The sequence below is a fragment of the Ambystoma mexicanum genome, chromosome 1p, assembly GCF_040938575.1.
Source record: "Ambystoma mexicanum isolate Mex_15411 chromosome 1p, UKY_AmexF1_1, whole genome shotgun sequence".
Taxonomy (NCBI): Eukaryota; Metazoa; Chordata; class Amphibia; order Caudata; family Ambystomatidae; genus Ambystoma; species Ambystoma mexicanum.
The window spans coordinates 148,494,971-148,520,969 of NC_090921.1; the positions used below are offsets into that span (position 1 = coordinate 148,494,971).

Genomic DNA, 25,999 nt, shown 5'->3' on the forward strand with positions numbered 1-25,999 from the left:
TGCAGCAAGTGGATTGTTAACGGAACTGAAGTGCACCCAGTGTTTGTTATGTAGAGGGGATAGAGTGCACAGCTACATTGTCACTACACATGCCCTCTAAAAATATAAGGATGGGAGCTAGTATATCCTGCGCATAATCGGTTAAGTACTTCATCCCACCCAGATCCCTCCTTCCACTTTTAAATACCAAGCCCTAGACTAGGGTATCGCAAATGTAATATATGAAACATTTTACCAGTATGCAAATGCCTACCGACGGCCAGAAATCCAACTTAGTACCTACTCAAACTTCTGTTATTAGTGGAGGAAGAATTTCAAAATTGCATAGTATGCTCATGTCACCATAGCCTACAAAAGAGCCTCATGAATGGTTTAGAGGATTGGCGAGACCATTTCCAAAATAAAAACCTAGGTACATTTTTTGGGTCCTCGATGCAGAGACTTAAATGGAAAGAGCTTAAAGCGTCTGGTTCAGCTTTCAGGCTTTTGGCGAATTTGGGAAGATCGGAGCGTTAATACGGTGTTAGAAGTTACTCGACCAGCCTCAAAAGCAGTCGGCAAGCCTGAGTGGTAGGAAAGATGTTCTTAAGACGCCTATGGAACACCCTTTCCTTTTGCTGACTTAGATCAGTGGTGATCTGGTCAAAGATCCCTTCCTAGGGCTATTCTAGAGTAATGGGATGCAGAGCGCTAATTACCTGATCTTTCCTTATCTTTTTGAACTTTGAGTCCTAACAACTGGCATTGTCCAATCACATAGTAAACCTGCCTGCAGAGTATAACTTTGGGACTGATGACTTTAGGGCACATGTCCCCAAACCATCTTAGGGCTGGACTTACTAAGTGTTAGGGAATTGTTTTAGTGTTGCTATGGAGGGCTCCTACTGCATTATACGCATGTGAGCTATATTACAATGGTTATTGAATCATGCTTTTCCTAGCTTCTACTAATGGTGAATTTACATATGTATTTTTAATATGGGTGTGACAATACTTGCCTAGAGATTTTATTGTTTAGTGTGCATGTTCAAGACCTAATGAATCATTGTATATGTGTGCACTTCCCTGTCTAACTGAACCGATTAGTGTTGCTCTATGTGAAGCCCTAGACCACTTTCATGCCCGCTCCCAACTCCAAGCCTTACCGCTCTACTACCTTCATTGGGTTTGGCTAGTATTTTCTGTTCACCATAACAGACCTCCCAAAATCCACCGCAGGGGTGATTTTAGAAATCATTCACAAGAACGTCCATCTCCCAAGACACTTGTTAACATGCTGTTGCTGCACATGCTAACGAAAAGCTCATGAGCTAGCACAACCTTTCAGACGAAGTTGCAAGTAGGAACAAGTTACTTACCTGTAACTGTTGTTCTCCAGCATGGGTCTGGCATGGATTCACATGCTCATGAATATTCCCCGTCGTCAGGCTGGGAATCCTCGGTAAAGAAAAAACCAGTATCAGTTTCGTTTCTGATCTGTCTTTCGTAGTAATAACCAATCACTGGTCTCTGCGTCATACTGACCACAGCCAATGACTGCCCTCTACCTAAGCACCGCCTCTGGCAGCCATCTTCAGATTTGGAAGCACGTGAAGTGGCAGTATGACCAAGTGAAGAGCCGCAGAGGGGTAGGCGGGAGGGTTCGCATGTGAATCCATGCCAGACCCATGCTGGAGAACAACAGTTACAGGTAAGTAACTTGTTCCTTCTCCAGCATGGGGTCTGGCATGGATTCACATGCTCATGAATAAAGAATACATAGCAGTACACACATGCACAACCACGGGAGGTGGCAAAGGCTCAACATTAAGCATCACATCAACTCAACATTAAGCATCTTACCTCCTCACCAGGCTCACCTCAGGCGAACAGGTTGCGCAGCACTGCTTGGCCGACCCTGGACTCCTCCCTGGAATCCCGGTCGACGCAGTAGAATTTCGTGAAGGTGTGCGTCGACCTCCACGTAGCAGCCCTGCATATGTCCAGCAGGGGCACACCAGATAGGAACGCCGTGGTAGCTGCGATCGCTCTGGTGGAATGGGCTCTCGGACGGCCAGGCAGCGGTCGGTTTGCCAACCGGTGACAGTACATGATACAGCCGGAGAGCCATCTGGAGATGGAAGCCTTCGAGAGAGCCTTCCCCTGATTGACAGGTCCAAAGTTCACAAAGAGTTGTGACGTCTTCCGAAAACCTTTCGTGCGGTCCACGTAGAACTTCAGCGCTCTAGCTACATCCAGCGAGTGCAAAGTCCTCTCAGCCGGCGACGAAGGCGACGGGAAGAACACAGGTAACACCAAGGGTTCGTTGAGATGAAAGTCCGACGGTACCTTGGGCATGAAGGATGGGTGCGTCCTGAGCACTACCCTCGTGTCGTGGAAAGTCAAGTACGGGGCCTTGCAGGAAAGGGCCTGGATCTCTCCCACTCGTCGTGCGGAGGTGATGGCCACGAGAAAAGCTGTTTTCCACGATAGAAACTTCAACGGGGCCGAGTGCAGAGGCTCGAACGGAGGTCCCATGAGTTTGGTCAGCACCACGTTGAGCTCCCACGCCGGGGCCGGAGCCTTCACCGGCGGGAACGATCTGAACAGTCCCTTCATGAACTCTTTCACCAGACGATGAGACCACAAGGACGTCCGGCCCGTGGTTCTGGTGTATCGGGAGATCGCAGCAAGATGAATCTTGATGGACGCGTGTGCCAGACCAGCTTTGGCCAGCGTCAGCAGGTACGGCAGCACTTGGGGAGCCGTAATCCGTAGAGGGTTAATCTTCTGTGCGTGGCACCAGACAGAGAACCTCTTCCATTTGTGTCCGTAGCATTTAAGAGTCGAGGACGCCCTGGCCTTTGCAAGAACCTCTCTGCAATCGGCCGGTATGTCGTATCCTCCAAACTCTAGCGCTGCAGGAGCCAGGCCTGCAAGTTCAGCGACTTCGGGTCGTGGTGGAGGATGGCGCCTCCTTCCCTGGAGAGTAGATCCGCGTCCGCCGGCAGCTTGATTGGCGGGGACGCCGACAAGTCCAGAAGGTCCGGGAACCATATCTGCCTCGGCCACGCAGGTGCGACGAGGATCATCCTGCACCGTGACCTCTTGAGCTGGTTGACGAGCCGGATCAGCAGAGGCAAGGGAGGGAACGCGTAGAGGAACAGGCCCTCCCAGGGGAACGAGAAAGCATCGCCCATGCTCCTCGTCTGGGGAAACCTGCTGGCGAACCTCCGGCACTTGGTGTTCGTCGCCGTCGCGAACAGGTCGATCTGGGGTGTGCCCCACCGTCGGAAGAGGCGATCCACCAGATCCTGCCGTAGTTCCCACTCGTGGCACGAGCGCAGCTCCCTGCTGAGTGAGTCGGCGATGGTGTTTTTTATCCCTGCCAGATGAAACGGCACCAGAAGAATCCCTTGGGCGACGGCCCAATGCCACAGGTCCTGCGCCTCCTTGGACAGCGCTGGGGACCTGGTTCCGCCCTGTTTCCTGATGTAAAACATGGTGGTGGTGTTGTCGGTGAAGATCCTCACCACCTTGCCCTTGAGGGACGGAAGGAAGGACCTGAGGGCCCAAAACACTGCACGGAGCTCCAGGACGTTGATATGCAGGGACTTCTCCGTCGGGAGCCAGAGTCCCCTTGCGTGCAGATTTTCGGTGTGCGCTCCCCACCCTTCTAGGGAGGCATCCGTGGTCACAGTCACCTGGTGGGCTGGGGTCTGGAAGTCCATGCCCGCCGTCAGATGCGCGCGGGTGCCCCACCACCGTATCGCTCGTCGGAAACTCTCGTCGAGCTTGATCCTTTCCTCGAAGCTGCCCGTCGTCTGGATCCAGCGCGCATCCAGGAACTCTTGCAACGGGCGCATCCGGAGCCTGCACATGGGAATGAGGTAGATGCAGGAAGACATCATCCCGAGGAGGGACTTGATGGACCTCACCTTGGCCGCGTCGGCCACCAACATCCGTTGCACCTTGCCCAAGATGGTCCTGGTCCTCTCCTCCGACGGGGAGGCCAGAAGGGACACTGTGTCGAGCCTCGCTCCCAGAAACAGTGCGACTTGCGCGGGCACCAGGTGGGATTTGGCGTAGTTCACGGAGAATCCCAGGTCCGTGAGGAGTTGGACGGTCCTTGCCGTGTGAACCACGGCGAGCTCCCTCGTCTTGGCGCGGATGAGCCAGTCGTCCAGGTAGGGGTAGACGTGAATCCCCTCGCGGCGCAGCTGCGCCGCCACCGGTGCGAGGCACTTGGTGAAAACCCTGGGTGCCGACCGTAGTCCGAAGGGAAGGGCTTTGAACTGGTAATGACGCCCTTGGACCACGAATCTGAGGAATTTTCGGTGCCCCTTCAGGATGGGAATGTGGAAGTAGGCATCCTCCAAATCCAACGACGATAGGAAGTCTCCTTCCTCCAGCTGACCCAGGACGTGCTGGAGGGTGACCATCCGGAACCTCTGCGCCTTGATGAACTTGTTCAGGCGTCGCAGGTCCAGGATGGGGCGCCATCCTCCCGTCTTCTTCTTCACGAGGAAGTAACGCGAGTAGACTCCGGAGCCCCGAAGCCTCTTTGGGACGAGTTCGATGGCGCCCTTTCTGAGCATCGCCTTTACCTCCAGGAGAAGTTGAGGGACGTGAAGTTCTTTCCTGGCCACGGGGGGGACGCGCGGGCACCTTCTTTGAAACTCGAGCGCGTCGCCCCGGGCCAGGGCGTCCAGCACCCAACGGTCGGTGGAGATGGACTCCCACACGCTGACGAAGCCCGCCAGCCGGTCTCCCACCGGGGTGCTTCGGTGGGGGCCCGACCCCACGGCCGGTTCAATCCTGCTTGGACGCGGCCTTGCCGCCTTGGCCTCCTTGGCGACGACGGCGGGGTCCGCCAGACTTGCCTCGTCCTCTGTAGGCCTCTTGCGACGACGAGCGGGCCGCTTGACGGTAGGAAGCGAAACCGCCGCCGGAACCTTTGGAGGCGCCCTTGCCTCCGCCGCTCCGAAAGGGCGTCCGCCGTTGCTGCAGTACTCCAAGGGCCCGGGCCGTCTCAGTATCCGCCTTGATGGCCTGAAGGGAATCGTCCACTGTCTTCCCAAACAGGTTGTTCCCGTCGAAGGGCATGTCCAGGACCCTGGTCTGGACGTCCTGCCGAAAGTCCGTCGCCTTGAGCCATCCGCGACGTCGAAGGCAAACGCCGTTGCCCATCTGGCGGAACCCAGTGTCGGCGATGTCCGTCGCCACGGTGATGGCGTGGTCCGAGGCCACCTCACCTTCCTGCAGGATCTCAAGGGCCTCCGCCCTCTTGTCGTCCGGCAGAAAATCCAGCAGGGGAGCTATCTTGTACCAGAGTTCCCTGTCGTAGCGGGCCACGATAGCCAAGGCGTTGGCCGCTTTAATCGTCGTCGCCGCCGACGAGATGACTCTGCGTCCCATGGCATCCAATTTCTTTCCCTCGCCGTCCGGCGGGGAAGTCGACGTGGAGGCCGCACCCCCCCCCGCTTTCTTCCTGGCTGCCGCGGAGACGACGGAGTCCGGGGTAGGCTGGGCCCGGAGGCATAGGGGGGCCGAGTCCGGGACCCGGTACTTTTTCTCGTACCGGTCTCTTTTCGCTGGCGTCGTGGAAGGGTTCTTGAGGAGGGAAAGGCCCTCATCCCAAATGTCGTCTAACAGAGGCACTGCGAGGACCGTCTTCCTCTTGGCCTCGCGCCGTTGGTAAAGGAAGCCTTCCTTTTTCTTCTCCTCAGGGCAGAGTTGGAAAAGCTCGGATGCCCTGGCGATCATTGAGTGGAACGATCCAATCTCGTCGGGCGGAGAAGCCCTGGTGGGAGGCGACGACGGAAAATCCTCGTCGTATGCCTCGTCGTCCGTACCCGCCGCTGCCGTGTCAGTCCCCGTATCATCCCCTCGGGTGGACGGGGAGGAGGGCTGGACGGGGCGCGACGGTTGAAAAGGAGGCGGTGGATGGATCCTTCTTTTCTTGGTAGGGGGAACACCAGAAGGTCCCGGTTCTGGATCCCCCGACGGGAGAGGTTCCTCCGTCGGTAACGGCAGTCTCGTCCTTATCTCGGAGCATAAGGACTGTATAGCCAACAAAATGGCCGCTGAGTTGTCTTGCGGCGCTGGCAGAGGGGAATCCGACGGGCGAGCAGGGGCCCCGTCGGTATCCTCGACGATGTCGTCGTCGTCACCTGCGTCGGGGCCCATTCCGACGGGCTGGTCTTGTTCCACGCCTAGGCCGTGGCTTAAGACCTCGATCAGTTCCTCTTCTGAGGTTGAGGCCGAATCGACGACGACGCCCTGCCCCCCCTTCTTCCCCACGGAGGGTTTCACGGGGGTCCTATCGATGGGCACGAAAGAAGACTCCCTCCGAGGAGGCAGGGAGATTCTGGGCCCCGAGGCCGCCACCACTGGTGCAGCCTCCACAGGCTGGGCCAGGGCCGCCGCGACCGTTTCGATAGAGGGCTTGGTCGAATGGATCAAGGCCTTCACCACCTTAGGTGCGCTCACCGCCTTATCCTTGAGGGAGGGGGCACTGCCACGCTCCTCCTCTGCCTTAGAGCTCGACCGGGGTCTCTCCAGGAGCTTCGCCGGGTGCTCGGCCTTCCTCTTACCCGACCCAGAGCGTTGGCTCGTGGTTGATGGTGCCGGGGAGGGTGCGCCCTGCCTGGCGCCCGTAGAGCCCGACCGTTCGGCGCTCCCGGTGCCAGCGGACTCGCGGTGCTTGGCCTTATGTTGGGCCCCCGTCGCCGGGGCGCCCTCAAAGGTCTTAGAAGACCGCTCAGATTTCTTCTTCTTCTCGCCAGACGGGCTCTTACCCTCCAGCCAGCTGGCGAGACGTTGATGGCGGTCCTTCATGGTCCGTTCCGACATGTTGCCGCAAAACGCACAGTCCTTCTCCACGTGCGTCTTGTCCCCATGAAGGCAGTAAAGGCAGAAAGAGTGTTCGTCCTCCTTGAAGACGTTCTGCAGCTGGCATCCAGGGCAGGCCCTGAACAGCTTTCCGGGCGTCGAGCTTCCCTTCTCCTGGGCCATCTCCGAGACCGGGCCTGAGAAGCTTCTGGAGTCCTCCGAAGTGTAGCTCGACGAAATCTTCACCCTTGAGGGGCACAGATGAATCCGACACGGGTCCCCGTTGATCGGATGTAGGATCGGTGGAGCTTGAGGCTCTTTTGACCGAAAGAATCGAAGTTTTTGTGAAAAAGCGCGAAAAATTAGCACTAACGCTCGAGAGCAATAGCACGAGGATCCCAACACATGAACGTGCGGTAAAAATCTGAAGATGGCTGCCAGAGGCGGTGCTTAGGTAGAGGGCAGTCATTGGCTGTGGTCAGTATGACGCCGAGACCAGTGATTGGTTATTACTACGAAAGACAGATCAGAAACGAAACTGATACTGGTTTTTTCTTTACCGAGGATTCCCAGCCTGACGACGGGGAATATTCATGAGCATGTGAATCCATGCCAGACCCCATGCTGGAGAAACACATTATCCCTATACAGATCTGCTCCAGGTCTCTGTAGGTTCCCATAAGAATATATTATGTCATTTCCTAAAATGCCATTCAAACTCCTTGCTAAAGGTTTGAGTTTACATACCGCATGGCACAGTGAACAACTATGGGCTTCCTGTTACTGCAGTCTTTCAAAGCAATCAAAGAGTCCCCAAGAAGGGCACAAGGAATTATGAAAGCATTGCAGTAACATGCCCATTAACGACCATCTTGAATAGTCCATCCCACAAGTAATGAAGGGGTTCGCATCCTCCCCACCTTGGTGGGCTTTTTAGGAAGGATCTCTGTTGTAAACGTAGGATCTGTTCATCACCTTAAGCACTCTCTACTTATCTGCATTCACATAAGTATTGCTATAGGGTATGGCAGATGTAACCCCTGCATTTCTGGCCCTGGACTGGGCGGGGCACAGATCAAGACCTGAGCTGCCACGTCCGTGGCCTGGGCAAAGATGGGAGCTGGTGGCCTAAGTCTAGTCCACCACTTCGCGCAGCGCAGTGAAGACAACTCCTAGGCCGCCGCGTTTAAGTAGCCCGAGTGAAGAAGGGGAGCGGCAGCACTCTGGCCGGAGCTCCAGAAAGATAAGCGGGCCTGCCCCACTGCGAACCATTGAATGACAAAGGGGGTGTCAACTGAAGAGCCAATGCAGTTGTACAGTTGAACGTTCAAGTAAGAATGTCTTTTTAGTCTTCCCTCGTCTTCCGGTATACGTTTTTGACTGTTGCAATCGAGCAGTGATCACTCTGCCCTGATGGTTTCCCTAAAAAGTGACCCTGGGGTCGTATATCTGGCTCCCGACCTGGAGGTATTGCTTTTTGCACTCCTTCTTGGGTTTTGTTTCTTCCACCTGGTCTTGGGGTCCAGACACTCTTGCTCCGCCATTGGGTATTGTATCTCTTTTGGATTTCACCCCACCTAAGGCTCTCAGTCTCTCTTCCAGCTGTGTGGTTTCCTCACCCAACCGCGTATGTCTCTCTACGTGCCTTGGGGTCGTTAGGATTTCACTTGGCTTGGGACTCGCTGGTCTCTCATGGGTCTGGCCAGGTCTGTCTGCCCTCCTTTTTGGAACAATCGTGTACCTTCTTGGTCGTGGCGGCTTTCCTCTGAGGCAGCCTTCTTGGCTGTCGCAGAACTGCGGTTCAGCCACACCCCATGCCAGTTCATCACATCGGATTTGTCGGGCTGATGCTCGCAGGTTCATCAGCGTAGTAGACTACGGGCACCTGTCACCATCCTATGGCTTATGCAGTATTTCATCACTCGTTTGGTCGCGCTTGGCTGGCTCCAGACCAGCCTGAAGAGAGCAATGTTCTGCAGGCTCCTTCGAACTTGACGCCTTCTGTTTTGGGGTGCTTCTGGACTCTGCCTTCCAGGAGGATGTTCCCTCTTGCACCTTGCTTCACAGGACTAGCTCTTCCCTTTCTTTCTCTCCTGGTATTTCTCATGCAGTATTTTTATGTTTCGGGACGATACGTTATTGGGTGATCTGTTGATACTGCGTGTCTCACAATGTCGGTCTTCTAAAAGGGTCAGAAACACTGAAGCCATTTCTAAAGGGTCATAGATCCAATTATTTTTTTCAATCCCCATAAAGTCAATTTTCACATTGGACTTTTCAGATGAGGGATGATGAATACAATCTCCCATCTGGGGATTCCAAGTTCACCAAGGGGTCGTCACCCCCAGTGGGATCCCGCTTGCCGGTCCTCTAGGGGGTGTTAAGTGGACGAATTGTCTGGATTTGTCAAAGTATCCTCAGAAATTCCTGAAGGGAGTCAGACAGACAAATCATTGGTCTTTAGGCCGTACCACCGTAGAGAGTTACACTATATGGTGAGGGATACAGATTGATAGTATTTAAGCTGACCTGGGATGACAGAGAAGCATTTGTTAGGATGGAGGACTGCCTACAGGAGATTGAGGGGCTAGAAAGAAAAACCCATTAGTTGGATCATTCTACAGTCTCAAACCTCTGACAAGGAAAACCGTAAAGAATTCAAACAAAAAACGTTTGAACCATTTATTGGATTACTTGAGTTTCCTAAAACCACCTGTCGCAATTATAACAACGTTGATTCCCTACCGTTTGTATCCCAAGAAGGGAAAGAAAGGTTTCAGAAATTGAATATTAGGGAAATCCAAAGATCTGGTATCAATAGTAGAAGTTGTTGCAGAATAAAAGCACTACCAACTAACGTCACTAAAAGAAGCTGAAGGGTGCATTGAGTGCTGAAGGTGAAGAGCAAGATTTCTGACGACACTGGAATTTAGCTCAATTCTGTATCCTCTTCCACCTTAGGAAAAACACTTCTACCAGAGTTAAGGAGAAGTCCTTACCGGAGGGCTGGCGTGGGGTGCAGCTGCGGAAAAGAGCACAAATTGGAAGTGAAGGTCAGTGCAGGGTAAAGCAAGAGACAAAGCTGCAGCAGTAAGGGCTGGCTAAGGAACAAAATCCGATGCCCATAAACAAAAGGAGACCTATGGCCTCATTACGAGTGTGCCGGACCAGTAACAACGGGGCCAGTAAGCCTACCGGCACTGTTGTTAACGGACTGGCACAATCCGAGTCTGCGGGCGGCTGCCATCCCACCCGTCAGTTCTGACCAGGCAGGCGGGACGGCAGCCGCTCGCAGACTTTCACGGAAGCACCAGCACCGTTATTAACTGTGGCATTTCTTCCGTCTTCCACATTCCCATCGGGTCCTATGTGACTCAAATTGGAATGGGGATTAACATTTTCCCGGCGTCTGACTTCCAGGAACACCAGGGTCGTAATCCCTGTGTTTCCGTGAAGGCAGGCAATGGAAAAATACACTAGTCTAGTGGCAGCCTGCCAGTTTTACCAGCACGGCTACCACCGGACTTGTAATGAGGTACCTCTCGGTTGCATGGGGTGGTGCGGTGGAGGGGCAAGCAGTGACACAGCCTTTTCCAGCAAGAAGAGATGGTCAGGTATCAATGCAACCATATTGGAAGGGGGCTCATAACCTGCAACTGTATTAAGTAACATGTTGTGGCATAAACCTAGCTCTAGCCGCAGAACCAGGCAGTTAGGAAAGTTATGCTGTGCCTGAAAATCATAGTGGCTTCTCCAGAAGACGATAACCAGAGTCGTGGTCCCACGAAGAGGAGAGACATTGAGTTGGCTTGATAAGAGGAGAGACATTGAGTTGATTGGGAAACCGTTTCCCAATCAACTCAATCAAGGAAAAAGCCGGAAGCAGAAAATGTTGCTGCAAATGTTCTCCTGCTACATAGAATATGAGCAAATACAATAAGCCCTAATGTCTGATGGATGGTACGGCTGTTCCCGTAATAGGTCTGCATCTCTTTACTAAAGTATAAAGCGGACTGAACTTGCCATGGCAACTATGACAACAGAGTGTATCTGATGTAACACATTAGAGGACAATGTATCACGTCAGGACGTGGTTTTCCACAAGAATGGAAGCCAGAAGAAGCAGACTAAGATGGGAATTCGGCGCTCGACAACCTTGCAGTGAATATAGCCCTTCATTCCCTGTCCAATATCTTTGTTCTCTGTCTAGTAGGGATGTAACGGTATAACGGTATACCGTTAAAGATACCGTGAACCACTTAATTGAACAATAATAACCGTCGCATTGTTTATACCGTTATAGCGTTCATACCGTTAAGTGTGCTTTTCAATCTAATTTGGAAAGGCTGCAGTAAGCAATTGCTGCACAGTCTTGGTTTTGCACTGTTGGATGTGCCGTCTGCCAAATAGTTTCAGTTGGAGCAGTTTTTAATGCCATTCCATAAACCACACGTGCCTTACACAAAATCAATATGTTAGCAATAGGAAGAATAGATACAGTGCCAAGAAGGAAAAGGGTTTACTTTGGGGTGGCGGCTTTGGGGTTTATATATTTATAATGGATAATGTTCTCTAAACATATGCCAATGGGGGATTTCCCTGGTTCTATCATTGAATTTACATATAATAAGTCACACTGCGAAATTCACTCATCTCTGTGGGTATTCCCTGCTACCATACCAAAGGGTAACATGTCAGTGATTACTGAACACCTTTTGGCCCGCAAGTAAACTAAAGGCTGTAACGTAAAAAGAAAGTGCGTGTGTGTGTGTATGTGCACACGCGTATACTACCATCAGCCTCCATTGATCTGTGGCATGCAGGTTATCAAGATGGCAACATGTTCATCTTCACCAGTAGCCAGTGGGGAAGCAAAAAGCCTAATAAAGAAAAGCTTTTCAGTTTGCTTTGCCAGTTGCAGCAGGCCTCCACCCCACCCCCTCCTCTCCACACGTGTGTTTGTGTTTGGTGGAAGCAAGGCATTTCAGTGGAAAGTATGTTGAAAAGCCCAATTCTGGCCCTGGGTGCCTGGTTTTGTTTGTGATGATAAATCTGTCAATTTATGACCTTTTAGAAAATATTTGTTAAGATCAGTTAACTCCACCTGCTATACCGCGATAACCATGATATACCGTCATTTGGCAAGAAGGTTATCGTACCGTCATAAAACGAATACCGTGACACCCCTACTGTCTAGATTACCTCCTATAGACCTTGTCCTCAGCCTGTCCCTTACCTAGTTATTGGATCTCCTCTCTTCTGTGTACTGGACCTCAGCCTGTTCATGCTTATGGATTAACCATTAGGTGATTGGAGTTCTGCATTTGTTTTCCTGGAGTCTGTGTCTTGTGCAGGGTTTAGGCCCGGAACTGCCTTGGATATTGTTAGGACTGATTTTCTATACTCTGGCCTGGTGGACAGATGTATAGAAGGCCAACCTATATTGTGACAGGGAAAACTCTGGGGAGCTGTAGCCAAACCAGTTCAGGTAGCAGTGATAGGCTTCAGAGGTGCTGAGCTTGTAAAGGGTCCACAATGAGCTCACACAATGGAAATCACAGATTACACTTAGACAGGATGTATAAGAATACAGTTATTTATTGGCCAAAACACACTACAGAAAAATGACTATAGGCCTGCAACGCAAATTAACAGCACTTAAAGAATATACAATAAAAATGGGCTTGGAGGTCAATGCAGAGAAATCAGAGATCCTGACCCTAGAAAATCTAAAGGGTACCTCAACAAGAAAACGTCAATTCCAATGGTCACTCGGAAATGGAAAACTTAAAAAAGTAAAATGCAGCAGATATCTAGGGGTGTATATCAACTCAAGCCTGCGAGATGAACCTATGGTAGTTAAGACCCTGAGTAAATGTAAACAGCTGACAGCACAAGCCCGGGTAATCCATAACAAATATGGAAAATTCTCATATAAGCCAGTGATCAATTTCTATAAAAGCAAGGTAATCCCAGCACTAATATTCGGAGCGGAATGTCTGTTCGGATGTTCCAGTGAGATCTGGGCAAGATGTGAGGGGCACTTTTGGAAAAAGATTCTGCAAATACCCCAAAGTTACCCGACCGCTTGTGTAATCTACGAAGTTGGTGTAGCAACGTTAGATGCGAAGATCACATGGAACATGCTAAACCTGTATAGGAAAACAATTGAAAATTGTGTCCCCCAATTCGAAATCTTGGCAGAACGGAACAGTATACAGCCCCACTCGATCCTCCAGCAATGGAGAGCAAACTGTAAAAGGATTCTGAAAGAGATAGAAGTAGACGAGAAACAGCTTGTCAACAACCCAAATGGAGTGAAAAAAAAACTAATGGATCTTGACTGGATTAAAACAATAGAAAAAAAAGAAATTCACACAAATGTATGAAGAACCATCCTGGAGAAGCAAAAGGGAGAATGCAGCTAACCCAATACCTTGAATTGTTTCCATGTAAAGTCCTAAGGAGGGCATATCTGCGATTCAGATTGAATCTATATGAAACTAAAGAAGCCCAAATCTATAACAGGAAATGGCCAAACGAAGATACAACATGCCGTTTCTGTTGAATAGAGTCAGAATCACTAAAACATTTGATACTTTATTGCAGCGAACTCAAGGAATTAAGAACAAAATACCTGGCAACGGAAAGAAAATTAGTCTCCACGTATAGTGAGGAAGAATGGTGGGGAAGGCTACACTGCAGTAACAACAAAAAACTGGCGGTGGCACTCACACTGTTCTTGAAACAAATAGAAATCATGTGGGGAAAAATGGAGGAACAAACACAGACATAATTCATATACAAAAGAACCACTGAGTATGGATTCTCCAAGAGACTGCGGTGTCGATCAAATGTTTGATAAACGAGACATTGAGAAATGAGGACGAAGTATTATAAATAGAGAAATTTTAAGGGAAAAATTTGAGCCTCGGACAGAGCTGAGGAGGCAATTGGACATTGTATAAGTTTTGATATAAAAAGATTTTCTAAAGTTTGTATAAACTAAATGAAAATAAAAAAAAAAATTAAAAAAAAAGATAAATGACTATTAGCAAGTAGTCAACACATCCCACAACACTGATAAACATAGATGCATATATAGAAGCAGGTTGCATATATATATATAGAAGCAGGTTGTTTTTACATACACACTGCGCGCACACACAAATTAAATTAAAGTTGGTGTATATTTAATTCCCAAAGAAGGTAGCCTGACACGTGTTTCGAGCGACTTGCTCTTCTACTGAGGCTACAGGTTAGTGTACATGCAGGTTAGGCCAGTACATGGAAATACAGAATAATGTATTATACATGAGAGCGAACCAAGCAACGAAGCAAGGAGCAAGTGGCAGGTCAACACACAATTACACATTAGACATATAAAGTCAAAAGGAAAATTATATCAACCACAAAGGCAATTGAATACATAGTACCAAGGTGATCCAATTGCAAAATAAATTGTGCCAGTGCATATGGTAAGCTGAAAATAGAAAACAATTCAAGATTTGACGAATGGGTTAACACATTGAGAAAGGAATGGGGGTAGAGAAAGACAAAAATAACAAAAAGTTTGTTAGCATGGTTGATCAAGGTTGGCCATCCAGTTAGTTAATATATTTCCAAGAAGTTCAAGCGAATTACCTGTGCTGGGGAAATTCTGTATTTCTAACACTAGAACAGAAACATTTAGAAGGGAAGAAGAGCGTGTAAAATTAATTGCTCGGGTGAGATCTTGATAGCTGAAGAGAGCAATGGAAGTTGCACTTACCAAGGTGTGTGGTAAGCGACATAAAAATAGAAGTATCGTGGGCTCCACTGTAAAAATAACATGCACCATATTAGTGCTGAGCTGTACGAATGCGCCAATTTGGTAGAAGTGAAGGGGTAAGAGCCTACATACCTTAAATTGCAGTTGCAAGGTCAATTGAAAGCATGATCGCATGGAAACTGCAATTGCGGCGGAACATGGCGACACACACGTAACAGGGAGCCAAGCCACGGGCGGGAAGGGAGAAAAGCAGTCCGTACAATTATTAATTGGACGGCGGTGCACGTCTGGACACAAATTGAGAATCCGCGTAGCCCCTCTGTCAGGCTAGCGGTCTGCACGAAGGTGCTGGTCTTACCAGCGTCTCGGCTGTGACTGTGAACAGGAGCCAGGCGTGCGCGGCTCCTGCTTGCAAATTAAACACAATGCCTGACTGCCGAGTGAACGTGCGGGTGGCGTAAGGGGAACGCCATCTTGAGCGAGGACTGAATGCTGAGCATTAATGCATGGAGATGCTATAATACGTGGGTCTGTTGCCCAAGTCCGTGGATAAACTGAAAAACCGCTGTATATGACGATCTCTAATTCTATAATGTGCAAAGATAATGCTAAAGTAAAATTAATAATTTAAAACGTGCGAAAAAATGGGGAAACTCACTATTACACATGGGAAGGGGAGTGAAACGAAATAGGACTGAGCGTGTAAACTAGAATGCAAACGCCCATATTTTGTCTATATGTCAGCCAAGAGCAGGAAAATGGTGGGATAAAAACTAATAAGAACTGGATCACAAGTCGAACAATGGTTAAAGGTAAGGTGCAAATCTGGGCGGGTTATGCCCCATGCGTCTGCCTCTGGGGTTCCCACCTCGGTTGGGCTAGTGCCAGGAATTAAATAATTATATATGGATTAAAAACTAATTAGATGGCCAACAGTGAATCCAGATTAAACGTCATGAATAGGTAACCATGACGGCAATGTTCCATGAGGTTACAGTAACCTTATGGAACCTTGCCGTCATGGTTACCTATTAAATATACACCAACTTTAATTTAATTTGTGTGTGCGCGCAGTGTGTATGTAAAAACAACCTGCTTCTGTCTCATTGGTGGCAGACTTGGCAAGTCCCCACACCTACACTCACCTGCTGCGTTTCCCACAAAACTCCTAACAGGTCTTTTGCGCTGAGCCTCGCTGTCCTCGTTTGCCAACCTTGCTATTGTAGATGCATATATACATTCACTTATCATAGGGCATAAAACATATCAAACTCCTGCAAAGGAAAGGTAAGATTGGTATTATGCACTCATGGTTTCTGAGCAGGTTATCTCTAAAGCTATTCACGGCCTTAAATCAGCTTCACCTGCCGATGCCATCCCATTGGATGTGCTCAAAGGTATCTCCACAGATCTGATTACTTGCATTACAACGGCAGTGAATTTGTCCTTTCAAGGAGGTGCTGATTCCTAGATCTTTGAAGCATGCACACGTGCTTCCTTTATTGAAGAAGCCCTCGCTGGATCCTACCGTGATGGCAAACTTCCGTCCTCTCTCTCTTCTTCCATCCTTGATCAAAATGCTCGAGGCTTTGGTCTCTCCCCTCCCGTCATCTTTTATAGAAACCTCTGGGTTCTTCAATACATTTCAGTCCGGCTTTCGACTAGGAAGAGGAACTGAGTCAGTTCTTAATTCCATTTTCAACGATCTTACCCGCCTAGTGGATCAGGGCGGTGTAGGAGCTCTCCTTCTGCTTGATCTGTCGGCTACGTTCGACACTGTAGATCATTCTATCTTGATCTCCAGTTTGTCGAGCGCGGGCCTTGGTGACCAGGTACTGAACTGGTTCGCAGCCTTCTTGGCTGACCGGTCCCAGTCAGTCTTTCTGCCACCTTTCTGCTCTAAATCAATTGCATTGTTCTGCGGAGTTCCACAAGGATCTGTGTTGTCATCAATTTTCTTTAACATCTATATTCGCCCCCTTCTCCTCCTGATTATGTCTCATGGCTTCCGTTTCTATTCTTATGCAGACGACACAAAGATCCTGGTACGCTTGGATCTCTCTCGCCCAGAAACCGCGGTCTAGCTGAGGAGCTGTTTAGAGGATTTGAGTGCCTGCATGGCAAACAACTCACTTAAACTCAATGGCAGCAAAACAGAGGTCCTTGTGGTGGGAACGACTAGTCCCTCACTTACTGGACTCCTGATTTTTGGCCGGCTTCTTTTGGCCCATTCCCCTCACCGTCCCCTGTAGTGAGAAATCTGGAGGTAAAGTTTTCCTCTTCCCTTGCAATGACGGAGCAGGTTGGTGCCGTCGGTAAATCTGGTGATTTTAAATTGCGTACCTTGCGGAAGGTTCTCCCCTTTATCCCTGACCATTTTCATGCCCCTGTGGTAGCAGCGTTGGTTCTTAGTACAGCTGACTACTGTAACTCGCTGTACTCTGGCCAACCACGCTATCTGATTAACCGCATTCAAATGCTCCAGAACGCAGCAGCTAGTGTAGTCGTGCGCCCTCCAGCACACATTCACGTGTCAGCACTCTTGAAACAACTGCACTTGCTTCCAATCGAAAAACGGATCTTGTTTAAATGTAGGTGCCTAGTGCATTGAGCCTTTTACAAGCTAGGAGCCGAATATCTCCAGGAAAAATGTGCTCATGTTCCTGTTAGTCCTCTTCAGTCTCATGCTGCCCTACTATTATTAGTCCCCCATGTTAGACGGACTAGGACCGGTGACCGGGCCTTTTCTGCGGCAGCCGCAATAGCATGGAAACAACTGCCATGGGCACTGCATGCAACCTCTAACCACTTGGCCTTCCGGCGGGCCCTGAAGACTCCTCTTCTGAAGACCTTTTTCCTTTAATGTACGTTTTGCTCCACCTGCCTCTGCTCAGCACCAAGATGCCTTCGGGCACACGTGCGCTTTACAAGACTATATAACTGTCATGATGCCTACCCACAGGTATCCGCACCAAGCCCATCAGCCCCGGGAGCAGGCATCTAGACATTTAGTAAAACCTCAGCAGCCCCGGCTAGGGGCTATCTGGGTTCAGTCCTGGCGCCTTAGGCGCCAGGCTCATAGTAGGAATCAGTCCTGGCGCCAAAGGCGCCAGGCTCATAGTCATTACTTATCTCAGGCAGACCATGCTGCAAATGACTCCAATCCAACATGAAGCCTGAAAGGGACTATTTTTCTACAGGGACTATTTTTTTACTCGGGTGTGGTTCTAGGGACTACTTTTGAGGCTATTTAAACCACGCCCGACCAGCAACACACGCTTCGCGTTATTCTGCATCCAGCAGCGTAACACTCACCGTGCCTGCAGCCTGCATCCAGTCTTCTGCCACGCCCGACTCGAATCTGGCGCTCCTAAAAAAAAGAGGAAAGAAAGGGACAAGGTAAGAAAACGGACTTATTTCTATTCCACACCTGATTTTGGATCCATCTTGTCTCCGGACCTGTAAAGAACATCATTTCTGTACGCGCTGCACCTCCAGCTGCAGCGCCGCGCCATACTCACCAGTCTTCACAGCATCCTTCCTGTCGGCGCTGCCTCCATCATTTCTTCGCCGAACTTCGGCACCTAGGAGTCAAAAGAAAACCACAAGGTGAGCAGAGGGAACCAACAAATATAATTCTTACCACCATAGACTTACCTGATTTACCACCGGAGGCATCCTTTTGTGACTCTCCATATTTTCACGTGCCGCATCTGTAAAGAGAGACAAAACAACACGTTTTCCTTGTGCAACATTTACCGGACACCGCCGGGTAATACAGACTCTTACCTGAGCGCCACCAGCTGCCACAAGAGCATCTTTTTACGAGCCAGCTGCAAGACAAGAAAGGAAGGGGGGGAACAAGAGTGAACATCGGACATATTGAACTCTATGAACTTAATACTTACTGGTCCTCACCAGGAACCTCAGAGTCAATACTCTGCGGAACTCTCCCGAGCCTTCAAACCAGTGAAGTAACTGGAATCGACGCGCCCCTGCAAATCCACGCAGGATGGAGAGCTCATCTTTTAAGAATATAAGGTGAGATTGCTGTGAGGGCATTTCGGAGGTGATTACTTGGGGAGGACTGTGGGGGTGCCATCACTTGAATCCACAAGTGGCTAAATCCATCTCTCCACTTGCAGGAGAATATTTCTACGGGTTAAGCAGAAAAGATTAGGGGGGCAGATCCAGTCAGTCATCGCTGCACTACGCATCACGTGGGTGGAGACCGCAGCTGTCCGGGTCCAACCGACGCCCCTGTGGGAGCCAGGTGAGCGTAACAGAACGCGAAGCCCATCTACAAATCCCCACCTGGGCGTTATGGAAACCTCAGAAACCGACCAACTAGCCCTATTGTTAGGGGAACTTAGGGCAGAAGTGCACTCCGCGCGCCAAGAGACTAATGCCCTCAGGAGAGAACTGATTGTGTCAAAGGAGCGCACTGATGATCTTGCTAAACAATTACTGCAAAACCAAGCTGGGCAAACACCATTACCTGGACTCGGGGGGGGGAGGGGGGGAATCCAACTCCTGTTTCATTGAGCAATCCTGTGCAAGTGGTTCTACCAGGGAGCATTCCTTTAGCTCCACCCGAACGTTTTGCTGGGGACCCAAAAACGTTTGCCGTGTTTATGAACCAATGCCGCTTGCACTTTTTATGCAGACCTGGAGATTTTCCGAACGACCAAACCAAAGTAGCCTTTGCACTATCATATCTTAGTGGCAGCACAGCGGATTGGTCAATTCCATTAGTTAACCAGGATGACCCTCTTCTTCGGGATTTTCAAGGTGTTCAATTGAGCATGGAAAGACTATTTGCCAGACATTCACAGGGACAGGCCCTGGATAACGAACTTTTATCATTACAACAAGGTAACCAGGATCTACTAACCTATATCGCCACTTTCAATAGGTTAGTGGTGGAAACCGGATGGCCAGAGGTAAAACGAATTACATTATTTCATCGTGGACTTCGGGGTGAACTCAAAGACGTTTTGGCCCAAGTTGTGAACCCACCTCAGGATTGTGCAGAATATATAGACTTAGTGGTCCAGTTAGACCACCGACTTCAGAATAGAAAGGCTGATCGAGCTAAGTTCGAGAATCGGGTATTGGTTAAACCCAATGTTACCCTCAAAGGAACAGATGTATCAGAACCGATGCAGATCGGGGGGGTCAAGGGACCCTTAACTCAAAAGGAAAGAGAAAGAAGACGGCAGATGCAATTGTGTCTGTACTGTGGGGCCTCAGGACATTTTCTATGGGATTGCCCTATAAAAACATCTTAAAAAGTAGTCGGAGTTGCTGATAAAAATCGAACAGAGCCTGATTCGTGAAACGACCACGCCCGACAAGCGCAGAGGTCCGCCTGCCGAGCTTGAAGAAGGATACTCAGACCTCGCACTTCATCATACCAATGGTCCTCATAGATCCAAGGCAGCCATCACGTATGCACGCAGTGAGGGCATACATTGATAGCGTGGCCATAGGAAACTATGTGGACCACGAGTTGGCTTCTTGGATCAATCTGTCTCTCTGCCAAAAGACCACTTCGGATGTCATCACCACAGTTGATGGAACTGAAATTGCCTCTGGGCCTGTAACTCATTCCACCGCAGAGATGACACTATTGGGTCAGAATGGGCATCGAGAGACTGTTGTGTTTGATTTAATCAAAGCCCTGCAGTTCCAAATAATACTGGGGATACCTTGGTTGGAAACACATAACCCTTGTATTGATTGGCAAGAGAAGAGAAGAACCTTCCCGGATTGTGCACATACTTGTTACCCAAAGAAAAAACCTTGAACCAAGGCCTGGCCACAGTCGCTACTCCAGTCGTGCAGTTACCTCAGGAATATCAAGAATTCCAGGATGTTTTCCAAAAGGAACAGGCAAACATCCTACCACCTCACAGATCATACGATTGTCAAATCGATCTCGTACCCGGTGCACAACCTCCATGTAGTAGGATCTACGCCCTTACGGAACCCGAAAACCTTCACCTACGACAATACTTGGACCAATACCTTGCTAATAGCTTCATTCGTCCATCCAAGTCCCCTGCATCTTCAGCTTTGTTCTTCGTGCCTAAAAAGGAAGGTGACCTCAGAACGTGCATAGACTACCGCGCATTAAATCAGATCACGGTTAAGAACCGATACCCATTGCCTCTGATCCCCGAATTACTAGACCAAGTAAAGGACGCTTGCATCTACACTAAATTAGATCTCCAAGGGGCATATCATCTGGTACGTGTAAAGAAAGGCGATGAATGGAAGACTGCTTTTCGCACTAAGTACGTGTTATTCGAATACCAGGTAATGCCCTTCGGGTTGTGCAATGCACCAGCAGCCTTCCAGTATTTTATGAACGATGTCCTTCGTGAACTCATTGACGTCTGTGTTGTTGTATACATAGACGATATTCTAGTGTACTCCTCTTCAGAATCAGACTATGTGAAGCACGTTTGTGCAGTCCTTGAGAAACGACGCCAGCACAAGTTATATGCAAAATTGGAAAAATGCGTTTTTCATGCTACGGAAGTTGAATTCCTTGGATTTATCCCGACTCCAAAAGGAGTCCGAATGGACTCTCGAAAGGTGGACGGAATCCTCAAGTGGCCATCACCCAGTTCAGTTAAAGGGGTACAAAGCATGCTCGGATTTGCCAATTTCTACCGCAGATTCATTCCGGATTTCTCACATGTTGTACACCATATCACAGCACTTTTGCGAAAAAACAAACGCTTCTTGTGGACCGAAGAAGCTGAAAAGGCCTTCCAAGAGCTGAAAGCGAAATTCACATCTGCACCCGTCTTAAAAGCATCCACGCCCCGAACTTCCATACATAGTTGAAACTGATGCATCCAGTTTAGCCATGGGAGCTGTCCTGTCCCAGAAGGATCCTGAAACCGGTCAACTTCACCCAGTAGAATTTTGGTCCAGAAAGTTCTCGGCACCCGAGTTAAACTATGCGGTTACCGATAAAGAATTATTAGCCATCAATTATCTTCTCGGTGCCAGGCATACCATTACGGTAATCACTGATCACCGGAACTTGCAGTATTTAAAAACAGCCAAGGCCCAATCGTCGCGTCAACTTCGATGGGCATTGTTCTTTGCCGAGTTCGATTTCGTGATCACTTATCGACCAGGTTGTAAAAATGGCAAGGCAGATGCCTTATCCCGAATAGGGATGGGAGAAGCATATGCGAACCCGGAACCGGTGCCTATAATTTCAGAACAAAGAATTCTTGGCATAACCACTCTACAGACACTAGAAGATATTCAAGTAAAAATCCAACAACTCTTCGATCCAACAGCCCTGCACGACTGGGTGAAGAAAGGCCCAGACTACTCAGTCATCAATGACCTACCTTATTATCAAGGGTGACTATTTCTACCACACAAGGAACTACAAGAACTAGTCATCTCCAATTATCATGACACCCTGATGGAAGAACACCCAGGTATGGCAAAAAAGCTAAAATTAAGAGACAATTCTGGTGGCCCACCTGGCGAAAAGACGTAAAGTCATTTGTAATGTCTTGTGGCATTTGCGCCCAAAACAAAAGTCAGAAGAAAAAACCAGCTGGCCTCTTACAACCTTTGGATATTCCACCTACACCATGGCACACCTTATCGTTAAGACTTTATTACAGATCTACCTCCATGTAATGGATTTAACACCATTCTAGTTATTGTGGATCTTTTTTCCAAGATGGCCCACTTTATTCCTCTAAAGGGATTACCTTCTGCTTCAATTCTGGCCAAGGAGTTCCTCGAAAACATTGTTCGAATACACAGATTTCCTTCCGTATTGGTCTCTGACCGAGGTAGTCAATTCATTTCACATTTTTGGAAGAAATGTTGTCAACTGATGCAAATCGACGTGAGGTTATCAACCAGTCACCATCCCCAGACTGATGGTCAGACGGAGAGGACCAACCAGACCCTTGAACAGTACCTACGTTGCATGCTACACCAAACCGAAAGTAATTGGAAAGATATTTTATGGATTTCCGAGTATGCATACAATAACTCTGTACATTCAGGAACCGGACAAAGCCCCTTTTATACCATAAATGGACATCACCCTCGAACCTCAGAACTAGACTCGCCTCAGCATTTAGAAATGCCTGCAGTTAGTCATTTGCATTCTACTATTACACAAGCCTTTAAAGAGGCAACAGAACATTTGAAACAAGCAAAAGATAAATAGAAGAAAAATGCTGATCAACATAGAAGTGAAACTCCACAATACCAGATTGGGGATAAAGTTTGGCTGGCTACAAAACACATACCTCTGAAGGGAACTCGGACTTTTAACCCTAGATATTTGGGACCTTACACTATTAAGGCCATTATCAACCCGGTAGCCGTCAAATTGCAATTACCCTCTAATATGCGCATTCATCCTGTCTTTCATGTTTCACTTTTAAAACCAGTTCAACCAGGAACAAGATTAACCAAACCACCGACCCCATCTTGATAGATGGAGAACCTGAATTCGAGGTAAAAAATATCCTGGACTCCAAGATGGTTAAATCAAAACTTTTTTATTTAATCGAGTGGAAGGGCTACGGACCACAAGAAAGGTCATGGGAACCTAGTGACCACGTCCATGCACCTCGGTTGGTGAAAAGATTCCATCGGAACTTCCCAGACAAACCAGGGCCCAGGGGAAGAACAACTTTAGAAGGGGTCTTGGGGGGGGGGGGTGGGGGGTGGAGTGCTGTCATGATGCCTACCCCCAGGCATCCGGACCAAGCCCTTCAGCCCCGGGAGCAGGCATCTAGACATTTAGTAAAACCTCAGCAGCCCCGGCTAGGGGCTATCTGGGTTCAGTCCTGGTGCCTTAGGCGCCAGGCTCATAGTAGGAAGCAGTCCTTGCGCCCAAGGCGCCAGGCTCATAGTCATTACTTACCTCAGGCAGACCATGCTGCAAATTACTCCAATCCAACATGAAGCCTGAAAGGGACTATTTTTCTACAGGGACTATTTTTTACTCGGTGTGGTTCTAGGGACTTCTTACCTGGGACTACTTTTGAGACTATTTAAACCACGCCCGACCAGCAACACATGCTTCGCGTTATTCTGCATCCAGCAGCGTAACACTCACCGTGCCTGCAGCCGGCATCCAGTCTTCTGCCACGCCCGCCTCGAATCCAGAGCTCCTAAAACAAAGAGGAAAGAAAGGGACAAGGTTAGAAAACGAACTTATTTCTATTCCACACCTGATTCTGGATCCATCTTGTCTCCGGACCTGTAAAGAACAACATTTCTGCACGCGCCGCACCTCCAGCTGCAGCGCCGCGCCATACTCACCAGTCTTCACAGCATCCTTCCTGTCGGCGCTGCCTCCATCATTTCTTCGCCGAACTTAGGCACCTAGGAGACAAAAGAAAACCACAAGGTGAGCCGAGGGAACCAACAAATATAATTCTTACCACCATAGACTTACCTGATTTACCACCGGAGGCATCCTTTTGTGACTCTCCATATTTTCACGTGCCGCATCTGTAAAGAGAGACAAAACAACATGTTTTCCTTGTGCAACATTTACCAGACAGCACCGGGTAATACAGACTCTTACCTGAGCGCCACCAGCTGCCACAAGAGCATCTTTTCACGAGCCAGCTGCAAGACAAGAAAGGAAGGGGGGGGAACAAGAGTGAACATCGGACATATTGAACTCTATGAACTTAATACTTACTGGTCCTCACCAGGAACCTCAGAGTCAATACTCTCCGGAACTCTCCCGAGCCTCCAAACCAGTGAAGTAACTGGAATCGACGCGACCCTGCAAATCCACGCAAGATGGAGAGCTCGTCTTTCAAGAATATAAGGTGAGATTGCTGTGAGGGCATTTCGGAGGTGATTAGTTGGGGAGGACTGTGGGGTGCCCTCACTTGAATCCACAAGTGGCTAAATCCATCTCTCCACTTGCAGGAGAATATTTCTACGGGTTAAGCAGACAAGATTAGGAGGGCAGATCCAGTCAGTCATCGCTGCGCTACGCATCATGTAGGTGGAGACCGCAGCTGTCCGGGTCCGACCGACGCCCCTGTGGGAGCCAGGTGAGCGTAACAATAACATAACATGGTCCACAGAGAATGATCCCCAACAAATTGTCCAGCTCTAAATTGTCAGGGGCCTTTTGCCCAATAGTTCAGGTTAAAGTTCCACAGAATCTTTGAAGCAGGAAACAATGCAGGTAGTGTATCTGGGTTCTTATGTTTGTTTGTTTGTTTATTTATTTGTAGCGTGCGCCAGACCCGAGGGTATCCGGGCACGTGTTCAAGAATACTTTAAGCTTACATGTTACAGTTACACATTTCAGGAGGGTTACAAGGTGCATTAGCAGTAAATGATGACAATGTACGTGTTACAGTTACACATTTCAGGAAGGTTACAGGGTGTATCAATAGTAAGTGATGACAGTATGCGTGGTTACATGCGCAGGCGAGTGTGCACAGGGATGTGTACACAGTAAGCATTGAGTGTCGGGAGCAAGGTGGGTTAAGCGGGTGATGAACGCCGTATGCGTTCCGCTGCAGATTAACAGGTGGGTCAGACGTGAATAGTCCTAGTCTAGTAGGTTATAGGTCATTTTCTTTGAGCCATTTAATGCAATTGAGTCTGAAGTGTGGATAAATTATGGTTAGAGTACAAGTTAAACTATCTAACAGAAGTAGCCACAACTTTCAGAAGTCTTGCGCAAGCAAGTAATGGCATGGAAAAGCCAAAGGTGTTCGAATAAAGATTTATTATAAGCCCATTGACTTATAATGGGAGTATAGGGGTAGGTAAGAAGCTCTATAACTTAACCCATGTACCCCGATTCTTCCCCAGACTTGGCAGGACAAAGGAAGAAGGTCTGAGGTTGCTTATCCCGCCGAAAGTCACAGTCCTTGATTTGCAGGGGTTGCAGGTTCTAGCTGATCTCCGGTTGGTTTCTTTCACTGTTGCAAGGACTCTCAATGGAAGAATGCAGCAAAACTCAATGCAGGACTGGACTCGGGTCAGGTACGCGATTTCCGATAGTGGTCACTGCAGCACTGCGACGCAAAGGGCTCAACTGCCGCAGTGGGACTTTCCCTCCTACCTCGGGTGCCCTTGGTGCTAGGATGCCGAAAATTCACAGGGTTAGTCTTGTAGGGATAGCGGACGATCCCCAAGGTTCGAGGTCGAAACTCGTCACGCCAGCAGCACGGTAGCCCATATTGGAGCTGGTCAGCCATAGGACAGTCCTGGGGCTCTTCCGAAGGCTCTCCTTTGCAGAGTACCGAGCAGGCATCGGGAATGGATGATCCCTACACTCCAAGGGTCGCAGCTCCTTCGCAGGACTGCTAAAGATATTCAGCAAGACAGGGCTCCTCCGGGACAGCAGAAGATGTTGGCAGTCAAGCC

General features: G+C 49.0%; 1 protein-coding gene across 2 annotated transcripts in view; it reads right to left on the reverse strand.

Annotated features, from left to right (window-relative positions):
- Positions 1-25,999, reverse strand: part of LOC138567315 (thyroid receptor-interacting protein 6-like) — a 114,413-nt gene that overhangs the window by 36,183 nt on the left and 52,231 nt on the right. The gene's annotated exons all lie outside the window — the stretch shown is intronic.